General features: G+C 45.5%; 1 protein-coding gene across 1 annotated transcript in view; it reads left to right on the top strand.

Moving 5' to 3' along the window:
- LOC124803011 (solute carrier family 22 member 1-like) overlaps nucleotides 1-24817 on the top strand; it is a 246191-nt gene that overhangs the window by 63383 nt on the left and 157991 nt on the right. The window lies entirely within an intron of this gene.

The following is a 24817-nucleotide window of genomic DNA, read 5'->3' as shown; positions in this document are numbered from 1 at the left end:
GCGGTGGTCTAGCGGTTCTAGGCGCTCAGTCCGGAACCGCGCGACTGCTACGGTCGCAGGTTCGAATCCTGCCTCGGGCATGGATGTGTGTGGTGTCCTTAGGTTAGTTAGGTTTAAGTAGTTCTAAGTTCTAGGGGACTGATGACCACAGATGTTAAGTCCCATAGTGCTCAGAGCCTTTGGTATTCGAGAGCGGCACTGTATAAAAATAGTCTAAAAGTGTTTCTATGAACTCTCTCCCTGAAACTGAGTGTGAATTCCCGAACAGTCATGAAGATGTAGAAACGCAATTCCATATGACATTTCAGCGACCGTTTATCCGATCTCGCTTCTACTTTTGTAGCTGCACACTCCCTAAACACAGTATCTGCATCACTAATCGTTCACCCGACCACAGATGCAGGTTGTCTTTCTAACGACTTCACTTGACAACAAAAAATTGATTTTCAGTATTTCATATCATTATTAACCAAGTTTAAAATACTGCCATACTCTACTTATTAAGAAATATATTGAAGAGCCAAAGAAACTGGTACACCTGCCTAATATCTTATAGGGCAGCAGTGAGCACGCTGAAGTGCCGCAACATGACATGACATGGACTCAACTGATGTCTCATATAGCGATGGAGGGAATTTAAACCATGAGTCCTGCAGGGCTGTCCATAAATCCGTAAGAGTACGAGGAGGCGGACATCTCTTCTGCACTGCACGTTGCAAGGCGCCCCAGATATGCTTAATAATGTTCATGTTTGGGGAGTTTAGTGTCCAGCGAACGTGTTTAAACTCAGAAGAGTTTACCTGGAGCCTCTCTGTAGCAATTCTGGATGTGTAGGGTGTCACATTGTCCTTACGTGCTTACATAAGTGTCACCCATCTGAGTCGTATCTAGACGTATCAGGGATTCCATATCACTCCAACTGCACACGCCCCACACCGTTACAGAACCTCCACCAGCTTGAGCAGTCCCCTGCTGACATGCAGGGTCCATGGATTCGTGAGGTTGTCTCCATACCCGTACACGTCTATCTGCTCGATACATTTTGAAAGGAGACTCGTCTAGCCAGTCAAAGCAGTCCAATGGCGGTGTTGACGAGCCCAGGCGAGGCGTAAAGCTTTTTGTCGTGGTACATGAGTGGGCCTTCGACTCCGAAAGCCCACATCAATGATGTATCGGTGAATGGTTCGCACGCCGACACTTGTTGATGGCACAGCATTGAAAACTGCAGCAATTTGCGGAAAGATTGCACTTCTGTCACGTTGAACGTTTCTCTTCAGTCGTCCTTGATCCCGTTGTAGCCGGATCTTTTTCCGGCTGCAGCGATGTCGGTGGTTTGATAATTTACCGGAGTCCTGATATTCACGGTACACTCGTGGAATGGCTATACATGAAAATCCCCACTTCATCGCTACCTCGGAGATGCTGTGTACCATCCCTCGTGCCCCGACTATAACACCACGTTCAAACTCACTTAAATCTTCATAACCTGCCATTATAGCAGTAGTTACCGATCTAACAACTGCACCAGAAACTTGCTGTCTTTTTAGACGTTGCCGACCGCAGTGCCATATTCTGCGTGTTTACATATCTCTGTATTTGAATACGCATGCCTATACCAGTTTCTTTGGCGGTTCGGAGTATAATCTTAGGTTAAAGTTTTAACACAGTATATCATGCGTTAAAGTTATACATTTCTGTGGACGACGATGCGCTATGTTACCGGGACACAGCTTTTGACGACTGGTTTGAAGAACATTGTGGACAGTTCGAACAAATGATTTGGCCACCCATGGTCGACAGACACGAATCCCATAGAACATTCATGGAACAGAATTCGTTCGCAAAATTCTATACCGGCAATATCTTCGCAATTATGGACGGCTATAGAGGTAGCATGGCTGAATATTTCTGCATGGCACTTTCATCACGGGGTCCCGGGTTCAATTCTCGGTCTGGTGGGGGGGGATTTTCTCTGCCCGGGGACTGGGTGCTTGTGTTGTCCTCATCACTTGATCATCATCATCATTTGTGACAGTGGCTAGATTGGATTGTGTAAAAAAATTGGACTGTGTACAAATGGGGACTTAGTACGGGCGCAGATGACCGCGCAGATGAGCACCCCGCAAACCAAACATCATCATCATCATCATCATCACGGCACTTTCAACGACTTTTCGAGTCCATGCCACGTCGAGTTGCTGCATTATACCGGGCAAAAGGAGGTCCAACACGATATTAAGAGGCATCAAAAAATGGTTAAAATGGCTCCGAGCACTATGCGACTTAACATCTGAGGTCATCAGTCCCCTAGAACTTAGAACTACTTAAACCTAACTAACCTAAGGACATCACACACATCCATGCCCGAAGCAGGATTCGAACCTGCGACCGTAGCGGTCACGCAGTTCCAGACTGTAGCGCCTAGAACCGCTCGGCCACCTCGGCCGGCTAAGAGGCATCCCGTGACTTTTGTCACCTGTGTATATGTTTTGAGGCAGGGTAATTTACGGCGGACAATTTATCCACAATTTTTTCTAGAATTTGAAAATGAGAGCACTTAGCGACTTCCATCATACGTCACGTATAATTTCAAACCTTTTCGTAAGTTTGTCTCGCTGCCACCCCTTACAAAAGTAATGAAACGGGAAAAGTTTATCCTTTATTACGTTTTTGCTGTTGATGTTGTAAAACTTCATCATCAGGTTCAAAAATGGTTCAAATGGCTCTGAGCACTATGGGACTCAACTGCTGTGGTCATCAGTCCCCTAGAACTTAGAACTACTTAAACCTAACTAACCTAAGGACATCACACACATCCATGCCCGAGGCAGGATTCGAACCTGCGACCGTAGCAGTCGCACGGTTCCTGACTGCGCGCCTAGAACCGCGAGACCACCGCGGCCGGCTCATCATCAGGCATGCCGTTTTAATTTATTACGTCTTTACTACTAACTCTATTCGCATCACGCCTTACAGACTTTGCACATATACCACTGAACGTACCTGCAAAATTATATTACTGTACGACACATTTTTCAGGAGATATGGCGTCGTAAAAACTGAGGTGCTTGAAAAATTACTATGTGGTCAATCATGCTTAAAGTCAAATACACTCCTGGAAATTGAAATAAGAACACCGTGAATTCATTGTCCCAGGAAGGGGAAACTTTATTGACACATTCCTGGGGTCAGATACATCACATGATCACACTGACAGAACCACAGGCACATAGACACAGGCAACAGAGCATGCACAATGTCGGCACTAGTACAGTGTATATCCACCTTTCGCAGCAATGCAGGCTGCTATTCTCCCATGGAGACGATCGTAGAGATGCTGGATGTAGTCCTGTGGAACGGCTTGCCATGCCATTTCCACCTGGCGCCTCAGTTGGACCAGCGTTCGTGCTGGACGTGCAGACCGCGTGAGACGACGCTTCATCCAGTCCCAAACATGCTCAATGGGGGACAGATCCGGAGATCTTGCTGGCCAGGGTAGTTGACTTACACCTTCTAGAGCACGTTGGGTGGCACGGGATACATGCGGACGTGCATTGTCCTGTTGGAACAGCAAGTTCCCTTGCCGGTCTAGGAATGGTAGAACGATGGGTTCGATGACGGTTTGGATGTACCGTGCACTATTCAGTGTCCCCTCGACGATCACCAGTGGTGTACGGCCAGTGTAGGAGATCGCTCCCCACACCATGATGCCGGGTGTTGGCCCTGTGTGCCTCGGTCGTATGCAGTCCTGATTGTGGCGCTCACCTGCACGGCGCCAAACACGCATACGACCATCATTGGCACCAAGGCAGAAGCGACTCTCATCGCTGAAGACGGCACGTCTCCATTCGTCCCTCCATTCACGCCTGTCGCGACAGCACTGGAGGTGGGCTGCACGATGTTGGGGCGTGAGCGGAAGACGGCCTAACGGTGTGCGGGACCGTAGCCCAGCTTCATGGAGACGGTTGCGAATGGTCCTCGCCGATACCCCAGGAGCAACAGTGTCCCTAATTTGCTGGGAAGTGGCGGTGCGGTCCCCTACGGCACTGCGTAGGATCCTACGGTCTTGGCGTGCATCCGTGCGTCGCTGCGGTCCGGTCCCAGGTCGACAGGCACGTGCACCTTCCGCCGACCACTGGCGACAACATCGATGTACTGTGGAGACCTCACGCCCCACGTGTTGAGCAATTCGGCGGTACGTCCACCCGGCCTCCCGCATGCCCACTATACGCCCTCACTCAAAGTCCGTCAACTGCACATACGGTTCACGTCCACGCTGTCGCGGCATGCTACCAGTGTTAAAGACTGCGATGGAGCTCCGTATGCCACGGCAAACTGGCTGACACTGACGGCGGCGGTGCACAAATGCTGCGCAGCTAGCGCCATTCGACGGCCAACACCGCGGTTCCTGGTGTGTCCGCTGTGCCGTGCGTGTGATCATTGCTTGTACAGCCCTCTCGCAGTGTCCGGAGCAAGTATGGTGGGTCTGACACACCGTTGTCAATGTGTTCTTTTTTCCATTTCCAGGAGTGTATTTAACACATTAACTCATTAGTCCAGTAATCATATGTCTGAAGCTGAAGTTAACAGCTACCGGGAATCTGCCAATACCGGTCGATATCTATCGCTGCACCTATTCCCAGGTGTCATCTCACAGGTGTCTGCATGGGTTGCGCGTGTATTGCCATATGTTAATGCACCAACTGACGTACAGTCAGCAGTGTTGCAACTTACCCTGACAAGCGATTCCAACGACACCAAAAGTTGACGTAAAGCTGAGCCTGGGAGCTCATCCCTTTAGAAATATCCCAGATTTCGATGACTTGCAAACAAATATGTTAAGATTATTTTCACATACTTTCGCTGCATGCTGTACTATAATTTCATATTCTGGGCAGTGTAGCTAAAGTACTTATTCTACTTACTACAGGAAGAGTCGCAAGAGTATTGATGGAACAGTAGTTTATTCGATTAAAAATCTCGAGACAAACATTTACCACTCGAGAAGATGTATTAGAAGAACTTTGTTATTGGCGAATGCTATTCCACGCTTATTGCCCTGGAAGCTGTTTATAACGGGAATTGGGTGTATAAGAAACATAACAGTCAGCACGGGCGAGACACGCTCCGACCATTTTTGTTAACCAAATTTAGCTTCTATGCTAGTGAAAGAAAACCTGGATTAAAAAAAAAAAGGGTTCAAATGGCTCTGAGCACTATGGGACTTAACATCTGAGGTCACCAGTCCCCTAGAACTTAGAACTAGTTAAACCTAACTAACCTAAGGACATCACACACATCCATGCCCGAGGCAGGATTCGAACCTGCGACCGTAGCGGTCGCGCGGTTCCAGACTGAAGCGCCTAGAACCGCTCGGGCACACCTGCCGGCACCTGGATCTCAGTTGGTGCAATCAACTTTAACGTTTTTCTTGAAATTTTAAAGCGTTTTTTCTATTACCTCTTCATTTTTGGCCTAGTTTTATGACCTCCTCTATTCTGTATACCTACTTATAGAAGATACCCGATAATTTGTTTACATGTTAAAAATCTTTTCCCCTACAATTTTTCTCGTCTGCTGTTATTTGAATCATCAGATATTCCACGGTGCCTTAGCAGATGTCCCACTAATTATCCCTTTGACTGGTGGGGTTTATTGCATACTTCTAACCTCGCAGGTGTTTGGATCTTGGTTGAACATTAATGTAAGGTATAATAAGTGTATTACAGAAACGTACTCAGCAGATTTCACTGCTGGGCCATCAACAAATGTCAGAGTGCGAACCATTCAACTAACCATCATCGATATGGGCCTTTGGAACCGAAGGCCCACTCGTGTACCCTTCATGGCCGCACGACACAAAGCTTTACGCCTCGCCTGGGCCCGTCAACACCGACATTGGACTGTTGATGACTGAAAGCATGTTGCCTGGGCGGACGAGTCTCGTTTCAAATTTGCATCGAGCGGATGGACGTGGGCGGGTATGGATACCTCATGAATCCATGGACTCTACAGGTCAGCAAGGGACTGTTCAAGCCGGTGTAGGCTCTATAATGGGGTGGGACAAGTGCAGCTGGATTGATATGGGACCCCTGATACGTCTAGATACGACTCCGGCGGGTGACACGTACATGAGCATCCTGTCTGATCACCTGCATCCATTCATATCCATTGTGCATTCCGACCGATTTGGGCAATTGCAGTAGGACAATTAGACACCTCACGCGTCTAGAATCGCTACAGAGTGGCCCCAGGAACACTCTTCTGAGTTTAAACACTTTCGCTGGCCACCAAACTCCTCAGACATGTCTATTATTGAGCATAGCTGGGATGCCTTGCAACGTGCTGTTCAGAAGAGATCTGTACCTCCTTGTACTCTTACGGATTTATGGACAATCCTGCAAGAGTCAATTTCCTCCAGCACTACTTCAGACATAAGTCGAGTCCATGCCACGTCATGTTGCGGCACTTTGCTTACTCGCGGAGGCCCTGCACGATATTAGGCAGGTGTACCAGTTTCTTTGGCTCTTCGGTGTATATATTCCTTGCTGGTGGCACAACAGCTTGACATTTACATAGATGTGATTCAGTTACTGTAATTATGAATCTGCCAATCTGTGTTTGCAGTAATCACGTACAATACGTGCATTGTTGGATGTAGATGGCATTATGCTTCTGTCCAGAAGATATTGACATCTCCTAAACCAATAGTAAGTAAGTTTCTGTAATACACTTCTTATACTTTACGTAAATGTATAGCCAAGGTCTAAGGATTTATAATGTTCCTAATTTTGTAGGCATCTGAAGATGATAAATTAATTTTTCAAAACCGCTAAAGTGAAATTAAAAATATATTTGCGACTGACGACTAAATTTTATTATGAAACATTGTATAGTTCTGCTAAGTAATTCGTTCTTTCAGTCGTTCGAAAAGACTGACATTTAATTTTACTTCTATTGGGCAGATTTGAAAGTGACTGAAGATAAAAAGTTAAAAATTCATGTTTCCCCATGCGTGTTAACGAAAAAGTTTTCAACATTTTGTTTCGCTAGCTGGAAAATGAAAACAAGAAACAGTCGAGTCAATAAACAATGAAATGTGATATATTCCTACCTAACTGGAGATGGCAACGTACTGAATAGTCTAGGGAAGTTCTTCTTACAGCAGTTGGTGACAGATGGCTGATTTTTATTGTTGTATATGTATTATTATCATCATACAATAATTCGTGTTGACCGACTGGAACCAAGTGAAAACTTCTTTCTTTGCTGTTTCCTAATTTTCTGGAAATCCATCACCTTCTAGCCATGTTGTTTGTTTCTTTCTTCCGTTCCTCTTGTTCCGGATTTCGTTTTGTTTTTTGTCTTGAGATATTCTTAAATTTCTTAAAATATTTTCCGTCTGTTATTTCCTAATCTTTGATATTGTTTCTTTGTAATTCTTTCTTTATTCGTGTAAGTCATATTGTTATTTACTTCTTTACAAATTATTATTATTATTCATAATTAATGCGACAAACATTGCTGGAAAAATAAAAATGTAACGAGACATGTGAACCAGAGGGTAACAATCATAGACTTCAAAGGCGTAGTAATGTCTGTTACGAGCAAATACGTGGATTAATGAATGTCGTGTGGCTTCCAGGGCGGAAGTAAGCTGTTGACGTGAAGCCACTAGCAGTTCACGTGCCATTGTCAATGCTTATTTACTGAGACACATTCTCACGTGGCCTCACATTCTCATTCGGCCTCACGAGGCTAAACGGACCCTCTTCGGAATCGTTCCCCTTGTACAAATACGATGTGGTGAGCAGAAGTCAAATCCGTGTCTTCACTCAATAGCAACGGCAGTAACCAATAGAAACCATAGAGCAATATTTTAGTGATTGCCTGAATATCAAGGTCATGTAAGATACCGTAGGAGAAGTGAAAGTATTCTGTCAACATAAGGGCAAGATCATAGAAGATACCAATGCAGCCATTAGTACCGATAATAAAGGAAAGATGTTTAAAAAAGAGGTTTTCTTAAGGTCCTCTTGAGACTGAAATTATTGGAAATCGATTTCGCTGTACACGAAGATTGTTAAACGCTGCATCCTGGGAACAACATTCTATGATCAGTGAGAACTGAGAGAAGAATATTCTGGCAGGTTTCAGGTATGATGCTACGGAATTACGTGGGATACGAAATGGAGAGAAATTAGCAAATACAAGTGAGGTTAAATGTCTATGGGACATCCTTAGGACAAGAAGGGGCAGTTTGTTGGAAGAAAATTTGGAAAGTTGTGGTAAGTTCCTATGGTACGAAAATGCTGAGGTCATTGGTCCCTGGGCTTACACACAACCTAATCAAACTTAAACTAACTTACGCTAAGGACAACACACACACACACACACACATACACACACACACACACACACACACACACACACACACACACACACACGCGCCCGTGGAGGACTCGAACCTATGACGGGGAGGGGGGGGGGGGGGGGGAGCGGGTACCCCGCGCGGTTGTTGTTGTGGTGGTGGTGGTCGCGTCTTCAGTCCGGAGACAGCTTTGATTCAGCTTTCCAAGCAAGTCTGTCCTGTGCGAACGTATTCATCTTTTTGCGTAACTACAGGAACCTACATCCATTTCAATCAGCATACTGTACTCAAACCTTGCTCTCGCTCTACAGTTTTTATCTCCCTCCCATCTCCCCCCCCCCCCCTGCCCTTCCACACACACACACACACACACACACACACACACACAGCCTTCCATTGCCTCAGTGACGATCTGTAATGTCTCAAGGTGCGTCTTATCAACCAAACCCATCTTTTACTCAAGTTGTGCCAAAAACTCATTTTCTCTCCTATTGGATTCAGTACTTTCTAATTAGTTATCTGGTATATCTACCTAATCTTTAGCATGTTTCTGGAGCACGAAATTTATAAAGCTTCTATTTCTTCTTGTCTGAAATGTTAACTTTCCACGTTTCACTTCCGTTCACGGCTACTTTCCGGACAAATATCATCAAAAAAGATCTCCTAACACTTGTTGAATTTATATTAGAAGTTAACAGTTTTCTACTTTTTTTCAGAAATTCTTTTCTTTTTATTGCCTGTCTACATCTTCATCTACATGGTTACTCTGCAATTCACACGTAAGTGCCTGGCAGAGGGTTCATGGAACCATTTTCATACTACTACTCTGCCATTCCACTCTCGAATGGCGCGTGGGAAAAAGAAACACCTAAATCTTTCCGTTCGAGCTCTAATTTCTCTTATTTTATTATGATGATCATTTCTCACAACGTAGGTGGGTGTCAAGAAAATATTTTCGCATTCGGAAGAGAAAGTTGGTGATTGAAATTTCGTAAATAGATCTCGCCGCAAAAAACCGCCTTTGTTTCAGTGACTGCCACCCCAACTCGCGTATCATCTCAGTGACACTCTCAGCCCTATTGCGCGATAACACGAAGCGAACTGCCCTTCTTTGCACTTTTTCGAAGCCCTCCGTCAATCCTATCCCATACCGCGCAGCAATATTCCAGCAAAGGACGGGCAAGTATAATGTAGACTGTCTCTTTAGTGGGTTTGTCGCATCTTCTAAGTGTTCTGCCAAAAAAGCGCAGTCTTTGTTTCGCCTTCCCCACAATATTATCTATGTGGTCTTTGCACTTTAAGTTGCTCGTAATTGTAGTTTCTAGATATTTAGTCGAATTGGCAGCCCTTAGATTTGTGCGATTTATGGTATACCCAAAATGTATCGGATTTCTTTTAGTACCCATGTGGATGACCTCGCAGTTTTCTTTGTTTAGTGCCAATTGCCACATTTCCCACCATACAGAGATTCCCTCTGGATCATTTCGTAATTGGAATTGATCGTCTGATGATTTTACTATACGGTAAATTACAGTGTCATCTGCAGACAATCTAAGGGGCTACTCAGATTACACCTAGATCATTTATGTAAATCAGAAACAGCAGAGGGCCTATGATACTACCTTGCGGAACGCCAGATATCACTTCTGTTCTGCTCGATGATTTACCGTCTATCACTGAGAACCGTGACCGCTCTGAGAGGAAATCACGCATCCAGTCACACAACTGAGACGATACTGCATATGCACGCAATTTGATTAATAGTCGCTTGTGAGGAACGGTATCAAAAGCCTTCTGGAAATCTAGGAGCCGGCCGTTGTGGCCGAGCGGCTCTAGGCGCTTCAGTCGGGAATCGCGCGACCGCTACGGTCGCAGGTTCGAATCCTGCCTCGGGCATGGATGTTTGTGATGTCCTTAGGTTAGTCAGGTTTAAGTAGTTCTCTATGTTCCAGGGGACTGATGACCTCCGATGTTAAGTCCCATAGTGCTCAGAGCCATTTTGAACCATTTTTGAAAGCTAGGAATACGGAATCGATCTGAGATCCCTTGTCGACAGCACTCCTTTCTTCATGGGAATAAAGAGTATTTTATATTTTCTCGACTTCGGCCACAGCCACTTATTTTGCTACCCAAGTAACAAAAATCAACTACTTCTTTTAACGTCTCGTTTTCTAATTTAATTCCCACGGCATCGCCTGACTGATTCGAATATGTTCCAGTGCTCTTGTTTTGCTTTTTTTGATGTTCATCTTATAACATCTTTTCAAGAGATTATCCAATCCAGTCACCTGATCTTACAAGACTTCTGCCGTCTCTGAGAGAATACAACATCATCAGCAAATCTCAAATTTAATTGATTCAAATGGGACTTAACATCTGCGGTCATCAGTCCCCTAGACTTAAACTAAACTAAAACTAAACGCCTCCGGCACAGGCCATGAAGGCCCAAAGATACCGACTGGCCACCGTGTCATACTCAGCCCAAAGGCGTCATTGGACGCAGATATGGAGGGACATGTGGTCAGCACACCGCTCTCCCGGCCGTATGTCAGTTTACGAGACCGGAGCCGCTACCTCAGTCAGGTAGCTCCTCAGTTTGCCTCACAAGAGCTGAGTGCACCCCGCTTGCCAACAGCGCTCGGCAGACCGGATGGTCCACCATCCAAGTGCTAGCCCAGCCCGACAGCTCTTAACTTAGGTGATCTGACGGGAACCGGTGTGACCACTGCGGCAAGGCCGTTGGTGGACGTAGAACTACTTAAAGCTAATTAACTTAAGGGCATCACACACATCCATGCCCGAGGCAGGATTCGAACCTGCGACCGTAGCAGCAGCGCGGTTCCGCACTGAAGCACCTAGAACCGCCCGGCCACAGCGGCCGGCTCCAAATTTAATTAATTTGACCATCTGCCGAAAGGAACAACCATCTTTTGCGGCGCGGACGTGCTGGAAGAGAGTCAGTGAGGTTCTGGAAGGCACCGACAAGCTGTCTGGAGCTGTGCCGACTCGTGTGCCGTGTCCAACTGCGCCAGGTTTCTCAGTCGAGTATGCATGGCGCGATCAGCCCTATCAAGGAGGTCCCACAGATTCTCGATTGGGTTTTAAGTCCGGGGAGTTTGGTGGCCAGGGGAGTACGATAAGCGCATCCTGGTGCTCTTTTAATCACGCATGTACACTGCGGGCTCTAGTATGACACGTTGCATTGTCCTGCTGGTAGATGCCATCGTGGCAACGCAAAATAAACAGCATGTAGGGGTGGACATGGTCTCAAAGGATAGATGCATGCCGGCCGCGGTGGCCGAGGGGTTCTAGGCGCTTCAGTCCGGAACCGCGCTGCTGCTACGGTCGCAGGTTCGAATCCTGCCTCGGGCATGGATGTGTGTGATGTCCTTAGGTTAGTTAGGTTTAAGTAGTTCTAAGTTCTAGGGGACTGATGACCTCAGCTGTTGAGTCCCATAGTGCTCAGAGCCATTTTTTTTTTTATAGATGCATACCAGTGTTGACACATTGTGCGTTCCAGAACAATGAAATTGCCCAGGAAATGCCCATGAACACATGTAGGGTGTTTGCTTTCAGACGTTTCACATCGTACACGACAAAGGGCATGTCCGATGGAGCATAAAAAAGAATCATCTGAACAGGACACTTGTCGCCATTCAATGGATGTCCAGTTGCGATACTGGCGGGTAAATTCCAGCCTTCCTCGCCGATGAACAGCAGTCAGCTTTGGTGCGTGAACCAGACGCATGTTGCAGAGGCCCACACACACACACACACACAACGTTCGCTGAGCGCTTGTTGAGGACACACTGCTAGTAGCCCCTTGGTTCTTTTGGGCGGCCAGTTGCTCAAAAGTTGCACGTCTATTCGCCCATACACACCTCCTCAGCCGTCATATTCATACCCCCCCCCCCCCCTGCCGTCTATGGCCTGTGGCGAACCATAGTAGCCTCGGTGCTGGTTTTGGATAACGCCATTTTGCCATCCACGGTATGCTTGAAGCATGGCGGCAGCGAACAGGTCACAGACTTAGCCGTTTCGGAAATGATTCCACCCTTGGCCCGAAAGCCAATGATTACGTCTTTTGGGCGTCAGATAAATCGCTCCTTTTCCGTAACATGACAACAACTGAACTATTTTCTGCCCCACGCCCCCTTTTCTTAAAAATATAGAGGTGGAGCCCCTCCACGCCCACACCGGCATGATGGCCAACACAATAGGTCTACTGCCATCTCTCCATAAGCGTTAGTATTAACTAAAGTGAGATGTCGCAGGATGTGGGTACTGCGATGTTTGCGTACGTCTGGTTAACGTTAACCATTAATACGCGCTCATCTGGAGATAGATTGGGTCGAAGTTGAACGTAGGGTAGCGGTTTGAAGGGCAGAGGGAAAAAAGTGCCAAGGCAAGAGCCAAGGGAAAAAAACCTCTGCGATAGTTAGGTCGAGTGGTAAGAGCAGTAGCGGATGTCTTGCTGCCTGCGATAGGTCGTGCAAGGATAGGCTTTGTTAGTAGTGGGTATCATGCATGTCGATACCTTGACGTTGTGCGGTTGTGTTGCTCGGAGGCTGGCGCTGGGTGCTGGTGTAGAGTCCTCGTTCAGCGTCAGCATCCTGCAACAGTTAGGTTTATTATCTTTTGCGTCCGATAGGTCGTACATCGGAAGCACAGTGTAGGGTGATGTTGGCGGTTTGTTTGTGCGTCAGTGGGCGAGCTCGTCTGTGTCCCTGCTGTGGCCTGTTGGTCAGCTCTAATAGCAGTTGGTAATCACCAGTCAGTGTTGCTGATAAGCAGGGGCTTGCCGACGTTTGTCGCTTGTGTGCGTATGTTAGGTTACCATAGGTGGCTACGCCCTAGCTAGCAGTGTCTTTGGCCGCTTGTGCTTCCACCTATGGTTGTGATCGTAGTTTCCCACAGTGAGGATGAAAGGACTGTTCGAATGTCTCGAGTTCCTGTATAGTCGTGTGGCGTGTTTTTTGAATACTTCCTTGAGGGTGTCAAGGCGGTATTCATAGTGAAGTTCCGCCCCACGACCCCTACACGCTTTATACACCCTCCTCTGCTCTGCTAGTACTGCCATCGGCCGCCTATGAGTGGTTCTGGCACGTTAATGTCGGACATTGGTGGTGGTCACATGCATGTGACTCGACTGTGCAATTTCTACTACTTGCTCAATGTAGAGACTGAACAGTATCAGGAATAGGTTACAACCTTGTATTACCCTATTCTCAACCACGGCTTCTCATGTGTAGGGGCTGACCGTAGCTTGCAACAGACTCTTACACTCTTCGGAAGCAGTGCTGCCTGCGTCGGGCGATGGGAGCGCGTCGGTGAAGTGGCCGTCGGTTGGCGACCTTGTGTGCTGCCTGGCTACCTCTGGCGGTGGCACTCTGAATGTATGGTGCCAACCTCTGAACTAGAAACTGACACGCCCGGCATGGTGTCTGTGGCGAACGACTCTACGCTGTGCAGCTAGTAGGTGCTTAACGCTAGGAGCTAGGTAATAGTTTCAAGGCCAAGGTAAGAGATATTGTGAACTCCCGATATGAAAACATACTACACACATCAAAAAAAGTTTTTCAACTCCCCGGTTCCCAAAACTCCTGAAAATAGGCGTTGACTATGGATACTGTATCACAAACACAGTCTCTTTGACTGTTCAGAGATGTCTCTAAACCCGACCAAAGATGTAAACAACCATGCATGAGCAGCGCGTATTAGACGGAGGGGGTCCGACAACCGATCAGTTCCAGTCATTCCACCAGGAAGGGTGTACACGTCTTTGCCTGTAGTTCAACCATGCCTAGACGGTCAATACCGCGTTCGATCGCGTCCGCATTGTTACTTTGTGCCAGGAAGGCTCTCAACAAGGTAAGTGTCCAGGCGTCTCGAAGTGAACCAAAGCGATGTTGTTCAGACATGGAGGAGATACAGAGACAGGAACTGTCGATTACATGCCTCGCTCAGGCCACCCAAGGGCTACTACAGCACTGGATGACCGCTACCTACGGATTATGACTCGGAGGGTCCCTGACATCAACGCCACCATGTTGAATAATGCTTTTCGTGCAGCCACAGGACGTCGTGTTACGACTCAAACGGTGCGCAACAAGCTGCATGATGGGCAACTTCACTCCCGACGTCCATTGCGAGGTCCTTCTTTGCAACCAAGACACCATGCAGCGTGGTACAGAAGGGCCCAAAAACATGCCGAATGGACCGCTCAGGACTGACATCACGTTCTCTTCACCGGTGAATGTCGCATTTGCCTTCAACCAGACAATCGTCGGAGACGTGTTTGGAGGCAACCCGGTCGGGATGCATGCCTTAGGCACACTGTCCAGCGAGTGCAGCAAGATGGAGGTTCCCCTGCTGCTTTAGGGTGACGTTAAGTGGGACCGACGTACGCCGCTGGTGGTCATGGATACCGCCATACCGGCTATACGGTACATGAATGCCAACTTCCGACCGATAGTGCAACCATATCGGCAGCATATTGGCTAGGCACTCGTCTTCATGGACGACAATTCCCGCCCCCATCGCGCACATCTTGTGAATGACTGCTTTCAGGATAATGACATCGCTCGACTAGAGTGGCCAGCATGTTCTCCGGACATGAACCCTATCGAACATGCCAAGGATAGATTGAAAAGGGCTGATTATGGACGATGTTGTCCACCAATCACTCTGAGGGATCTAAGCCGAATCGCCGTTGAGGAGTGGGACAATCTGAACCAACAGTGCCTTGATGAGTTTGTGGATAGTATGCCACGACAGGCATGCATCAACGCAAGAGGACACGATACTGGGTATTAGAGATACTGGTGTGTACAGCAATCTGGACCACCACCTCTGAAGGTCTCGCTTCATGGTGGTACAACATGCAATGTGTGGCTTTCATGAGCAATAAAAAGGGCGGAAATGATGTTTATGTTGATCTCTATTCCAGTTTTCTGTACAGGTTTCAGAACTCTCGGCACCGAGGTGATGCAAAACTCTTTTTGATGTGTGTTCTTTTAGACAATATCATCCAATTCACAGATTCTCTCGAAGTCAACTTTTGGCCTGGTACCACCTTCTTTCATTCGATGCAGGTTCTAACAGACTGATTGAATGTTGTCCACGGCGACAAAGTAAGATGCATAATATACAACCCTACAGAAAATTTTGAGTTCCTCCATTCTTTGCATAAGAAAGCAACGAAATGCTAAGCGGAAGCCATCGTCATTGGGGAAAAGGTAAAAAAAAAAATTGTGATGCAGGTGACCTCTCAGAAGCCGGCCGCTATGGTCGAGCGGTTCTAGGCGCTTCAGTCCGGGACCGCGCTGCTGCTACGGTAGCAGGTTCGAATCCTGCCCGGGCATGGATGTGTGTGATGTCCGTAGGTTAGTTAGTTTTAAGTATTTCTAAGTGTAGGGGACTGATGACCTCAGATGTTAAGTCCCATAGTGCTCAGAGCCATTTTTGACCTCTGAGAAGGAAGTACGAGTAGGTACCGGTGTTCCAGTGCTCTCTGGTGATGTACACAGGCGGTAGTTGTCATTTGTGAAAGTTGTATTCAACCAAGCACATGCAGTACGACATACTACTGCAGTGCAATTTGAAAGAGCAGTCAATTTGTTCCAAGAAGAATGGACTTTGCGTCGTACTGCTGCAGATGCCAATGTCTCTCCATCTGTCATCCATGGGTTGCGGACACGCTACACGGAAATGGGTCAGTACACAAGGCGAATTGGACGAGGTCGCCGATGCATTACAACCCCACGTGAAGACGGATCTCTGAGTTGTGGCGACGAACTGATACCGCCAGAGCACTGCAAAACGATCTCAGAAGGGGCACTGCAGTCGCTTTGAACTACCACACTTTAATGAGCAGGTTACAAGAAAAGACCTTACGCCCCAGAGTCGTGCTGAGTACCCCGTCTGACACGACACCATCTCGCAGCTCGCCTTCAGTTCTGTTGTTCCCATGTCAACCGGCGACTTCAACATTGGCGAAACGTGCTATTCACGCATGATTCCAGAGTTTTACAGACGCAAGTTGATGACCGTGTTCGTGCAAGGAGACGCCGTGGTGGGCGGTACTTGCCAGCTGTTGTCCAGGAAATCGACAGATTCGACCAAGGTTCTGTAAGGTAAGGTGTAGCGTTGCTCGAGGGGGGGGGGGGGGGGGGGGGGCGAAAAGAAAAGGAATTGTTTTTCTTTTTTTTTAATGTCGAAAAAGCGAATATTTTGGGCCACTTGGCAACAGAATCAGGGATTGATTACACTATTATAATAACATACGTTGAGCATTAAATACCTGAATAAGAGCAGCAGGTTGATTTATTTGAGATCGTTCGGAAGAAACATTATCATTTCTATGCAGTTTTATAGTCGCGATGTAGTCATACCCGGAACAACACAAAGGACCAGAAGATCTATAGACTTTAAAAGAAATGCAACACTACACAATTAAAAAAAGAGTTGGTTCAGAAATAATAGGAAAACGATAATGTTCCTTCTGCCTCATGCTGCGTTTGGCCCATCAGCGTGATCGTAATTTCTGGTGATGAACTAGCACAAAATAATTATCATTCAAGTAAATAAGGAGATGGAAATCATCAAGGTTAATTTACTAAAATAAGCACACTTATCTTTAACACACCTTTTTTTAATGCTACGTACCTTTTCATATTAAATTACAATAGATGACCATTGTGGTTAAATACTTTATACATAACAGTCAAAATGTCCTCTTGATGCTGTCTGTTGGTAATCAATTACAAGAAACTACATGTTTTCTGATTGGAAAAACAACAATTAGCATATTCACTCAATATTTTCAAATGAAATATAAAATACCGTTGCGAAACGCAGCAAGCCCGCGTCCACCTTTCATGCAATACAAACAGTAAAAGGTGAGGCGCCAAATGCCTCATTTGTCTTGAAACAACAGAATTCCTTTTTATAGCATTAATCGATACATGTACATAGAGATTTACAGGCACCGCGCAAGAACGGCAAAGATAAAGAATTATAGATTCTGTCGCTGCTATGCGATGGTTCATTTCTTTTACTGTACAATTGTTCGATAACTTTAGGCCATCAGGCGTTTACTATTGAGCGTATATTAATGTTTGCGAGGCGAAAATTACTAATATTACAAACGGTGCGTTAGTATTGAGAGCCGTGCGGACTTTGTCTTTGTCAATGGCCGCTTTACCGCCAGGCAGTACGTCGAATAGATCCTGTTGGACCATGAACTGGTTGCTGCATACAGTGGTGGTACTGAATTCCTTATCAGCACGATAATGGCAGGGCTCATATGGCGGGCGTCACGAGGAATGTGTTGAGAAGCCTGAACGTTGAAGTAATGGAATGGCCAGCGGTGATTCCCATCTTAAACCCCATCGAGCATGCGTGGGACATGCTTGAGAGGCATGTTCGTGGTCGTCCTGTTCCACCACAGGCTCTCCAAGACCTTTCAAGAGCTCTCATTGAAGGTTGGGAGCGGATACCACAGGGGGACCTCCGTAGATTTATAAGGAGCATGCCATGAAGGTGTCAGGCAATGACAAACGCTCACGGAAGAAATACATTATTGCTGCTCTTCAAGGCCAATGAAAAATACGCAGTACAACGGGACGAACGACGGTTTCCTTTTTGTTTCTTTTCTTGTTGCGAGGGCGAGTCAAATTAAAACTTTAAATTTGTAATAAGAAATCGAAATTTCGCCCCGTTATCCCGTAAGTTGGTAAGCGTGCTACAAACAGCGTGCAGAATGGCCTGTAGGTGGCAGCATAGCGCAGATGCACACATACCGTCGCAGTATCAGTATAAAGATGGCCGCCCCACTTGCGACTTGCACCAGGGAAGAACTGCGTTCTGTTATTCAGTTTTTGCGTAGTGAAGGTGTGAAAAGTATTGAAGTTCATCGACGAATGAAGGTTCAGTATGGTGATGCATGTTTGTCACAGCAGCATGTCTACGAATGGAGTAGGAAGTTCGCAAATTGTGTGACTTCAGTGGGAGATGCTCCTCGGCCAGGTCAGGCACAACGAGTTGTGACTCTACAGAACATTGCAGCAGTTGAATCCATAGTGAAGAAATACCGTCGAATGACACTGAATGACATTGCAGCATGTTTACGCATTACACGCTGCGAGAGACCACTGTCACCAATGCATCATACACAGATCTCCTAAAAAATCATGTGCGGCCTGCAATCAAATCAAAGCGACGTGGATTGCTGTCAGCAGGCGTCCTTTTGTAACATGGCAATGCAAGGCCCCACACTGTCCATACAACAGTAGCAACAATCACAGACCTGCATTTTGAGTGTCTTCCTCATCCACCGTACTCACCAGACCTTGCCCCAAGTGATTTCAATATGTTTGGACCACTCAAAGACGCAATGGGAAGAAAGAAGTTCCGTTCTGATGAAGAGGTACGCCAAGCGGTGCGTCAGTGGTTGCGCGGACTACGAAAAGAATTTTTTTCTAAAGGAATTTATGCACTTTCTAAGCGCTGGAGGACTTGCATTGAGCGTGGGGGAGATTATGTTGAAAAGTGATACAGCTTTGTACCACTTCTGCACAATAAATAATATTTTAAAAAATATTTAAGGTTTTCATTTGAGTCACCCTCGTATGTAAATGAACGAGGATGTGATGATTTTTTTACTTAACTCCAGTGTGCTGGATAATATGGGACTGCAGCTTATTTCAGATTGTGATGCAAAAAGAGACAGCCAGAACGGCATTTAAAATGGATGTTTATGTAGTCGGTGACTTGGTTCGTGCTTTGCCCATTCTCAAATCAACCTATGTACAAAAGTCACAATTACAATATATCCAAACACGAGTTTACATAAATACGAGTGAAAGCATAAATGAACAGCATATTTGTCAAGTAGAATGTCTCCAGGTACGTCTTCCCTGGTCGTCGAGGCTCAGGCCGAAGCTGAACTCACCAGTGAAGACAGTTCTATTCCAGTCAATGATATTCCAGACCGAGGACATGAACAAAGACGCCCCAGACAGCGGTGGGATATCAACGTGACTGTCGCCCACCATATGGCCCGACAACCAGGGCTGATGATCTGGGGTGCGGTCTCATTTCATGGCAGGACGCCTTCGGTTGTCATCCGCGACACACTTACAACACCGGTACGTCGACGATGTTCTATGTCACGTTTTGTTGCTCTTCATGGCAAATCGTCTTGGATTTACATTTCTGCAAAATAATGTCCGCCCGTGCACGGCGAGAGTTTCTACCGCTTGTATTCATGCTTGCCAAACCCTACCTTGGCCAGCAAGGTGGCTGAATTTCACCCCAATTGAAAACGTTTGGAGCATTGTGGACAGGGTCCTCCAACTATCTCGGGATTTTGACGATCTAACGAGCCAGTTGGACAGAATTTCACACGATATCCCTCAGGAGGACATACAAAAACTCTATCAATCAGTGCCGAGTCTAATAACTGCTTCCCTAAGGGTCAGAGGTGGACAAACGCGTTATTGACTTGCTCAGATTGTGAAGCTCTTTCTTTTGAAACAACCGTCCAATTTATCTGAAACTGTATTTATTAATTTGCTTGTCTGTAAATGTACAATACATCTCCAGAATGAGATTTTCACTCTGCAGCGGAGTGTGCGCTGATATGAAACTTCCTGGCAGACTAAAACTGTGTGCCAGACCGAGACTCGAACTCGGAACCTTTGCCTTTCGCGGGCAAGTGCTCTACCAACTGAGCCACCCAAGCACGACTCACGTCCCGTCCTCACAGCTTTACTTTCTGCCAGTACCTCGTCTCCTACCTTCCAAACTTTACAGAAGCTCTCCTGCGAACCTTGCAGAACTAGCACTCCTGAAAGAAAGGATATTGCGGAGACATGGCTTAGCCACAGGCTAGGGGATGTTTACAGAATTCTGGAAATCTCTCCTAATTTGACTTCTTCCTTAATAGTTTTGGTGTGGGACCGCTAATCGCCATACCATATGTGACTGAATTATTAGTTTTCCTCAGATTTACAGCGCAGTGTCTCACTACAAGCTCAAACTAGCATGTAAACTACAACACAATATTTTAGACTAAAGTTTGATTCAATGATCATAGAGGGACTGCATTTGCCTTTACTCGGCGTATGAAATTGTTGTAAATGTTCCGACTTTGAAGTAGTCACAACTTCATACGAGTATATTCTATTAGGCTTTCAAAGCATTAAGTTTTGTATTTGGGAGCTTTAAAAACTGAGATCCCCATACTTTTGATTATAAAGTATTGGCAGAAGTAAAGCTGTGCGGACGGTGCGTGAGTCGTGCTTGGGTAGCTCAGTTGGTAGAGCACTTTCCCGCGAAAGGCAAAGGTTCCGAGTTAGAGTCTCGGTCCAGCACACTGTTTTAATTTGCCAGTACAATACATCTACCGATTTCCGTCCCATTTGAATGATTCCTTCGTGGTGCGTCGTCTTTTGTGTCTTACAACGCATCAAGAAAACCATGGATAAAAGTAATAAGAAAAAAAATTAGAAAGAAACACAGCAAAGAATTGGAACTAACGGGAAGGACCTATTTCAAGAATAAAATACTATATTTAGAAGGATATCAAGACTGAAGAAATAAGACATTAGCAATTATTTTACATTTTCCAGGCATGATCTCTGATCCTTGTCATCTCTTGGATGGATGGATGGATGGATGGATGGATGGACGGATGATATAAAACTGTGGGGCGTTAAATAGCGTGGTCATCTGCACCCTTTCACAAGGTTGTGGTACTGGTGAATGAGTATTAATATTGTTAGAACGAAAAGCAAAGGACATATAACGATAGCCAGTGTAACAGAAAATGTCACACATCGTTTCTAGTAGATCAAGTCGTGCTGTTACCACATATTAAACGGATTAATAAAACAGTGGAAGTTAGTAAGAAGGCCGGTTGATCGAAGAACTAAAACGGTCAGCAAGTCACTGAAAATCTCATTAAAACCCCCGTGCTGTTATCAAGTTTTCGGCCTAGTACTGGGCGACATCAGTAGCTGCATTGTTTCGCAGCCATAGATCTTCCCCTGACCGACATAACAATCAGACGTGTGTGCCATATCCTGCGCGCGACATCACAATCGCAGAAACTGTCGCGGCCACCTTGTAGCTCCCAGCTTGATAGGTCTGTATTCACTGGTAAAACACAGGTTCGTGGGTCGTCCAAGTTCCCCGGTCCAGAAGTGTACTTGCTGGCTCATCTTCTTGTGGAGGTTCTATGTCCACTTTGTTCACGAAGCTTTTTCTCGGTTTTAATGTTACTGATACGAGGAATGAGGAACAACATGGGTGGAAGAGAAGAAAATACCACCCGAGAGAAGATGTAGGGGCGTTGAAAAAGTTGGAAATACGAAAGAAATAGAAGGAATTTATTATGTTATCCCACTAGGTCGATGCGGATGTAGAAAAGAAGTACCTATTTTTTCAAATTTAATCACTTATGTGATGCTGTTTTCTTATTCACAAAATAATGCATTGATCTCTGTGTGTCTCGAGCCACGTAGTTTTGGAGAAAGAGGCTTCGTGGCCTCATGTAAACGAAGAAAACGATGTAATATATTTTCAGTTTATTTATATTTCTATCATTGTTTTATAGTGACGGGTCATTAAATCACGTCTCGTTTTATGGTCGTATTACAATGAATCTTCCAAAAACAAAAATTAAAAAATTTTTTCTTGGACTCTCGTCTTCACTTTATATGAAATACAGCGCATCTCAGTATAACCAATCCAACGTTTCTTGATCCAGCCTGCGTTGTGCATAATAATCAGATACCTAAACCAGGCTTTTTATGCTGGAGGTGTAGTGTTGGCAGAAGAGCCAACACTGTTTTTCTAGAGGAGCCCGAAATGCACGCGTTTAATTACACGCTGACTGGCGTGAGGTCTGGGGCAGGACAATATCTTGAGAATTGTAAATAAAGTACGTAGATGACGTAATACTTAACTTTAATCCACAATTGTAGAACATCTCTCGTTACGGTACATGCTTCATAATATTAATTACAAAATTGTATACGGCGCCTTGCTAGGTCGTAGCAAATGTTCTCTGAAGGCTATGCTAACTATCGTCTCGGCAAATGAGAGCGTATCGGTCAGTGTAGCTTAGCTAGCAAAGTCGGCTGTACAACTGGGGCGAGTGCTAGTACGTCTCTCTAGACCTGTCGTGTGGTGGCGCTCGGTCTGCGATCACTGACAGTGGCGGCACGCGGGTCCGACGTATACTAATGGACCGCGGCCGATTTAAAGGCTACCACCGAGCAAGTGTGGTGTCTGGCGGTGACCACAGGAGGAAAATTCAGCAAATTGTCTCTCTGAGGAGCCTTAAAATGACATCACGTAACAAAAGTCTCTGATTGTAAAATATGAGTATGTTAAAGTCGTTGTGCTTTCTTCACATTAGTGAAAGGAAAATTTCAAAGAGAAGAAATTTGTATTGTTTATCATTTCTTTGATTCTGTCTTGCAAGTGGAGCTCAGTGCGTAGGGTGTGGAAAGTGTTAAATGTGGGTCTCTTGTAACTGAAATGTCTTTCATTCTTCCCTACAGACGCACTTGGAAATTTCGGACCCCGCAGAGGCAATTTTTTTTCTTTAAAACGGTTCTCCATATGTAAGGGCTTCTTCCGTGACCATATGTCACAGACACTGGGGTTCACTGAATAAAATAAACAACTAAACAAAATCATAGAGGCAAAAAATGTACGATGCTGTCGGTTTTAACTAAAATCTTTTGTTTTTATTTGTAAACTACCGTTAAGTATGTTGTCACTACAACCGTTTTCCGACGAAACAGGGCCGAGAAAAAATAATTCTTACATCGGAGACAGAATATTCCACAAGATTCGTCAGGGACCTGATACATGATCTGCAGAACATAGGCAGGTACTGTAGTATCTACAGCTAAATATGTAGTATCCAAATCTTTGTGAAATGCCTGGGAGAGATTACTTCCCACTGCACAAGTAAATAGGGCGTCTTCGCGCTCCATTCAGGTATGGAGCGCAGGAAAAATGACTGTTCCGACGCCTCTATGAGCGTTGTAACTACAGTTAGTGTAGTCTAATCTTGTCTTCGCAGTTCCTGCGGAATTGATACTTAGCGAGTTGTGGTATATTCCTAGATTCGCCACTTCAGGTTGGTTACTGAAACTTTGTAAATAGGCTTTCTCGCGATATAATGTCTATTACGTCCGTCATTTCACTTTTTCCAGCCTCTTTGAGACGCTCTCCCATAGGTGAAACGAACCTGTGACCATTCGTGGTGCTCTTCTCTGTATACGTTCGGTATCCCCTGTCACTCCTACTTGGTACGAATCCCACACGCTTGAGCAGTATTCCAGGGTGGATCACAGAGTACATTGCAAGAATGACTTTTGTATGCTGATTATATTTTCCTAATATCTTACCAATGAAACAAAGTTTGCCACCTGGTTTATCTAAAATTGGGCCCATGTGATCATTCCATTTCATATCCTTACAAATTGTTACACCCAGCTATTTGTATGAGTTGTCTGATTCCAGTTGTGGCTCGGTAATATTGTAGTCATAGGGTAATACGTTTTCTCGTTTTGTGAAGCGGAAAGTTTTACGTTTCAGAACATTTAAAGCAAGTCGAGAGTCTTTGACCACTCTGAAATCTGATTAAGATCTGAGTGAATATCTCTGCAGCTTTTTTCCGACTTCACTTCATTAAAAGCTAATGCGTCATCTGAGAAAAGTCTGAGGTTCACTATTAATATTGTGGGTAAGGTAATTAATATACAGTACGAGCAGCAAGGGTCCCACATTTCGCTCGGGCACACCTGAAGTCAGTTGAACACCTGTCGGCGATTCTCCATACTGAATAAGATGCTGCGTTCTCCCTTCCGAGAACTCATTAATTCAGGCGTAGATATCACTGGTGTCTCAAGCGATTGTACCAAACGACAAACAGGAATAATGTTGAACAGTGTTTCTCGGCAGTCCTTCTGTAATAACACGATGCGGACTAGCCGGTTTGAACACGTTCTTGTCGAGAAAGTAACTGTTGTCCCTAATAAGGAATTCCCGAGAACGCCTCGCGGCCGGGCGGCTTTCACACTGACAGCGGACACGAACCAGTGCTAATAACTCATTACAGACTCAACGCAGCATAAGGCTTAGGGAGAGCTGGAGCGTAAGACCCGTCAAGCAGTAAATTCTGACCATATCGTCAGGAATCTGCTTACTAGTTACAAAAACACTTTATAATGAAAAGTATGGGGATTTCAGTTTTTAAAGCTGCCAGATACAAAACTTAATGCTCTGCAAGCCAATAGAATCTACTCGTATGAAGTTATGGCTACTTCAAAGTCGGTAGATCTACAATAATTTCATACACCGAGCAAAGGCAAATGCAGTCCTTCTATGATCACTGAATCAGACTTCAGTCTAAAATATTAT

Source organism: Schistocerca piceifrons, chromosome 6 (genome assembly GCF_021461385.2).
Source record: "Schistocerca piceifrons isolate TAMUIC-IGC-003096 chromosome 6, iqSchPice1.1, whole genome shotgun sequence".
Lineage (NCBI taxonomy): Eukaryota > Metazoa > Arthropoda > Insecta > Orthoptera > Acrididae > Schistocerca > Schistocerca piceifrons.
This window is presented reverse-complemented; position numbering and strand designations above follow the sequence as displayed.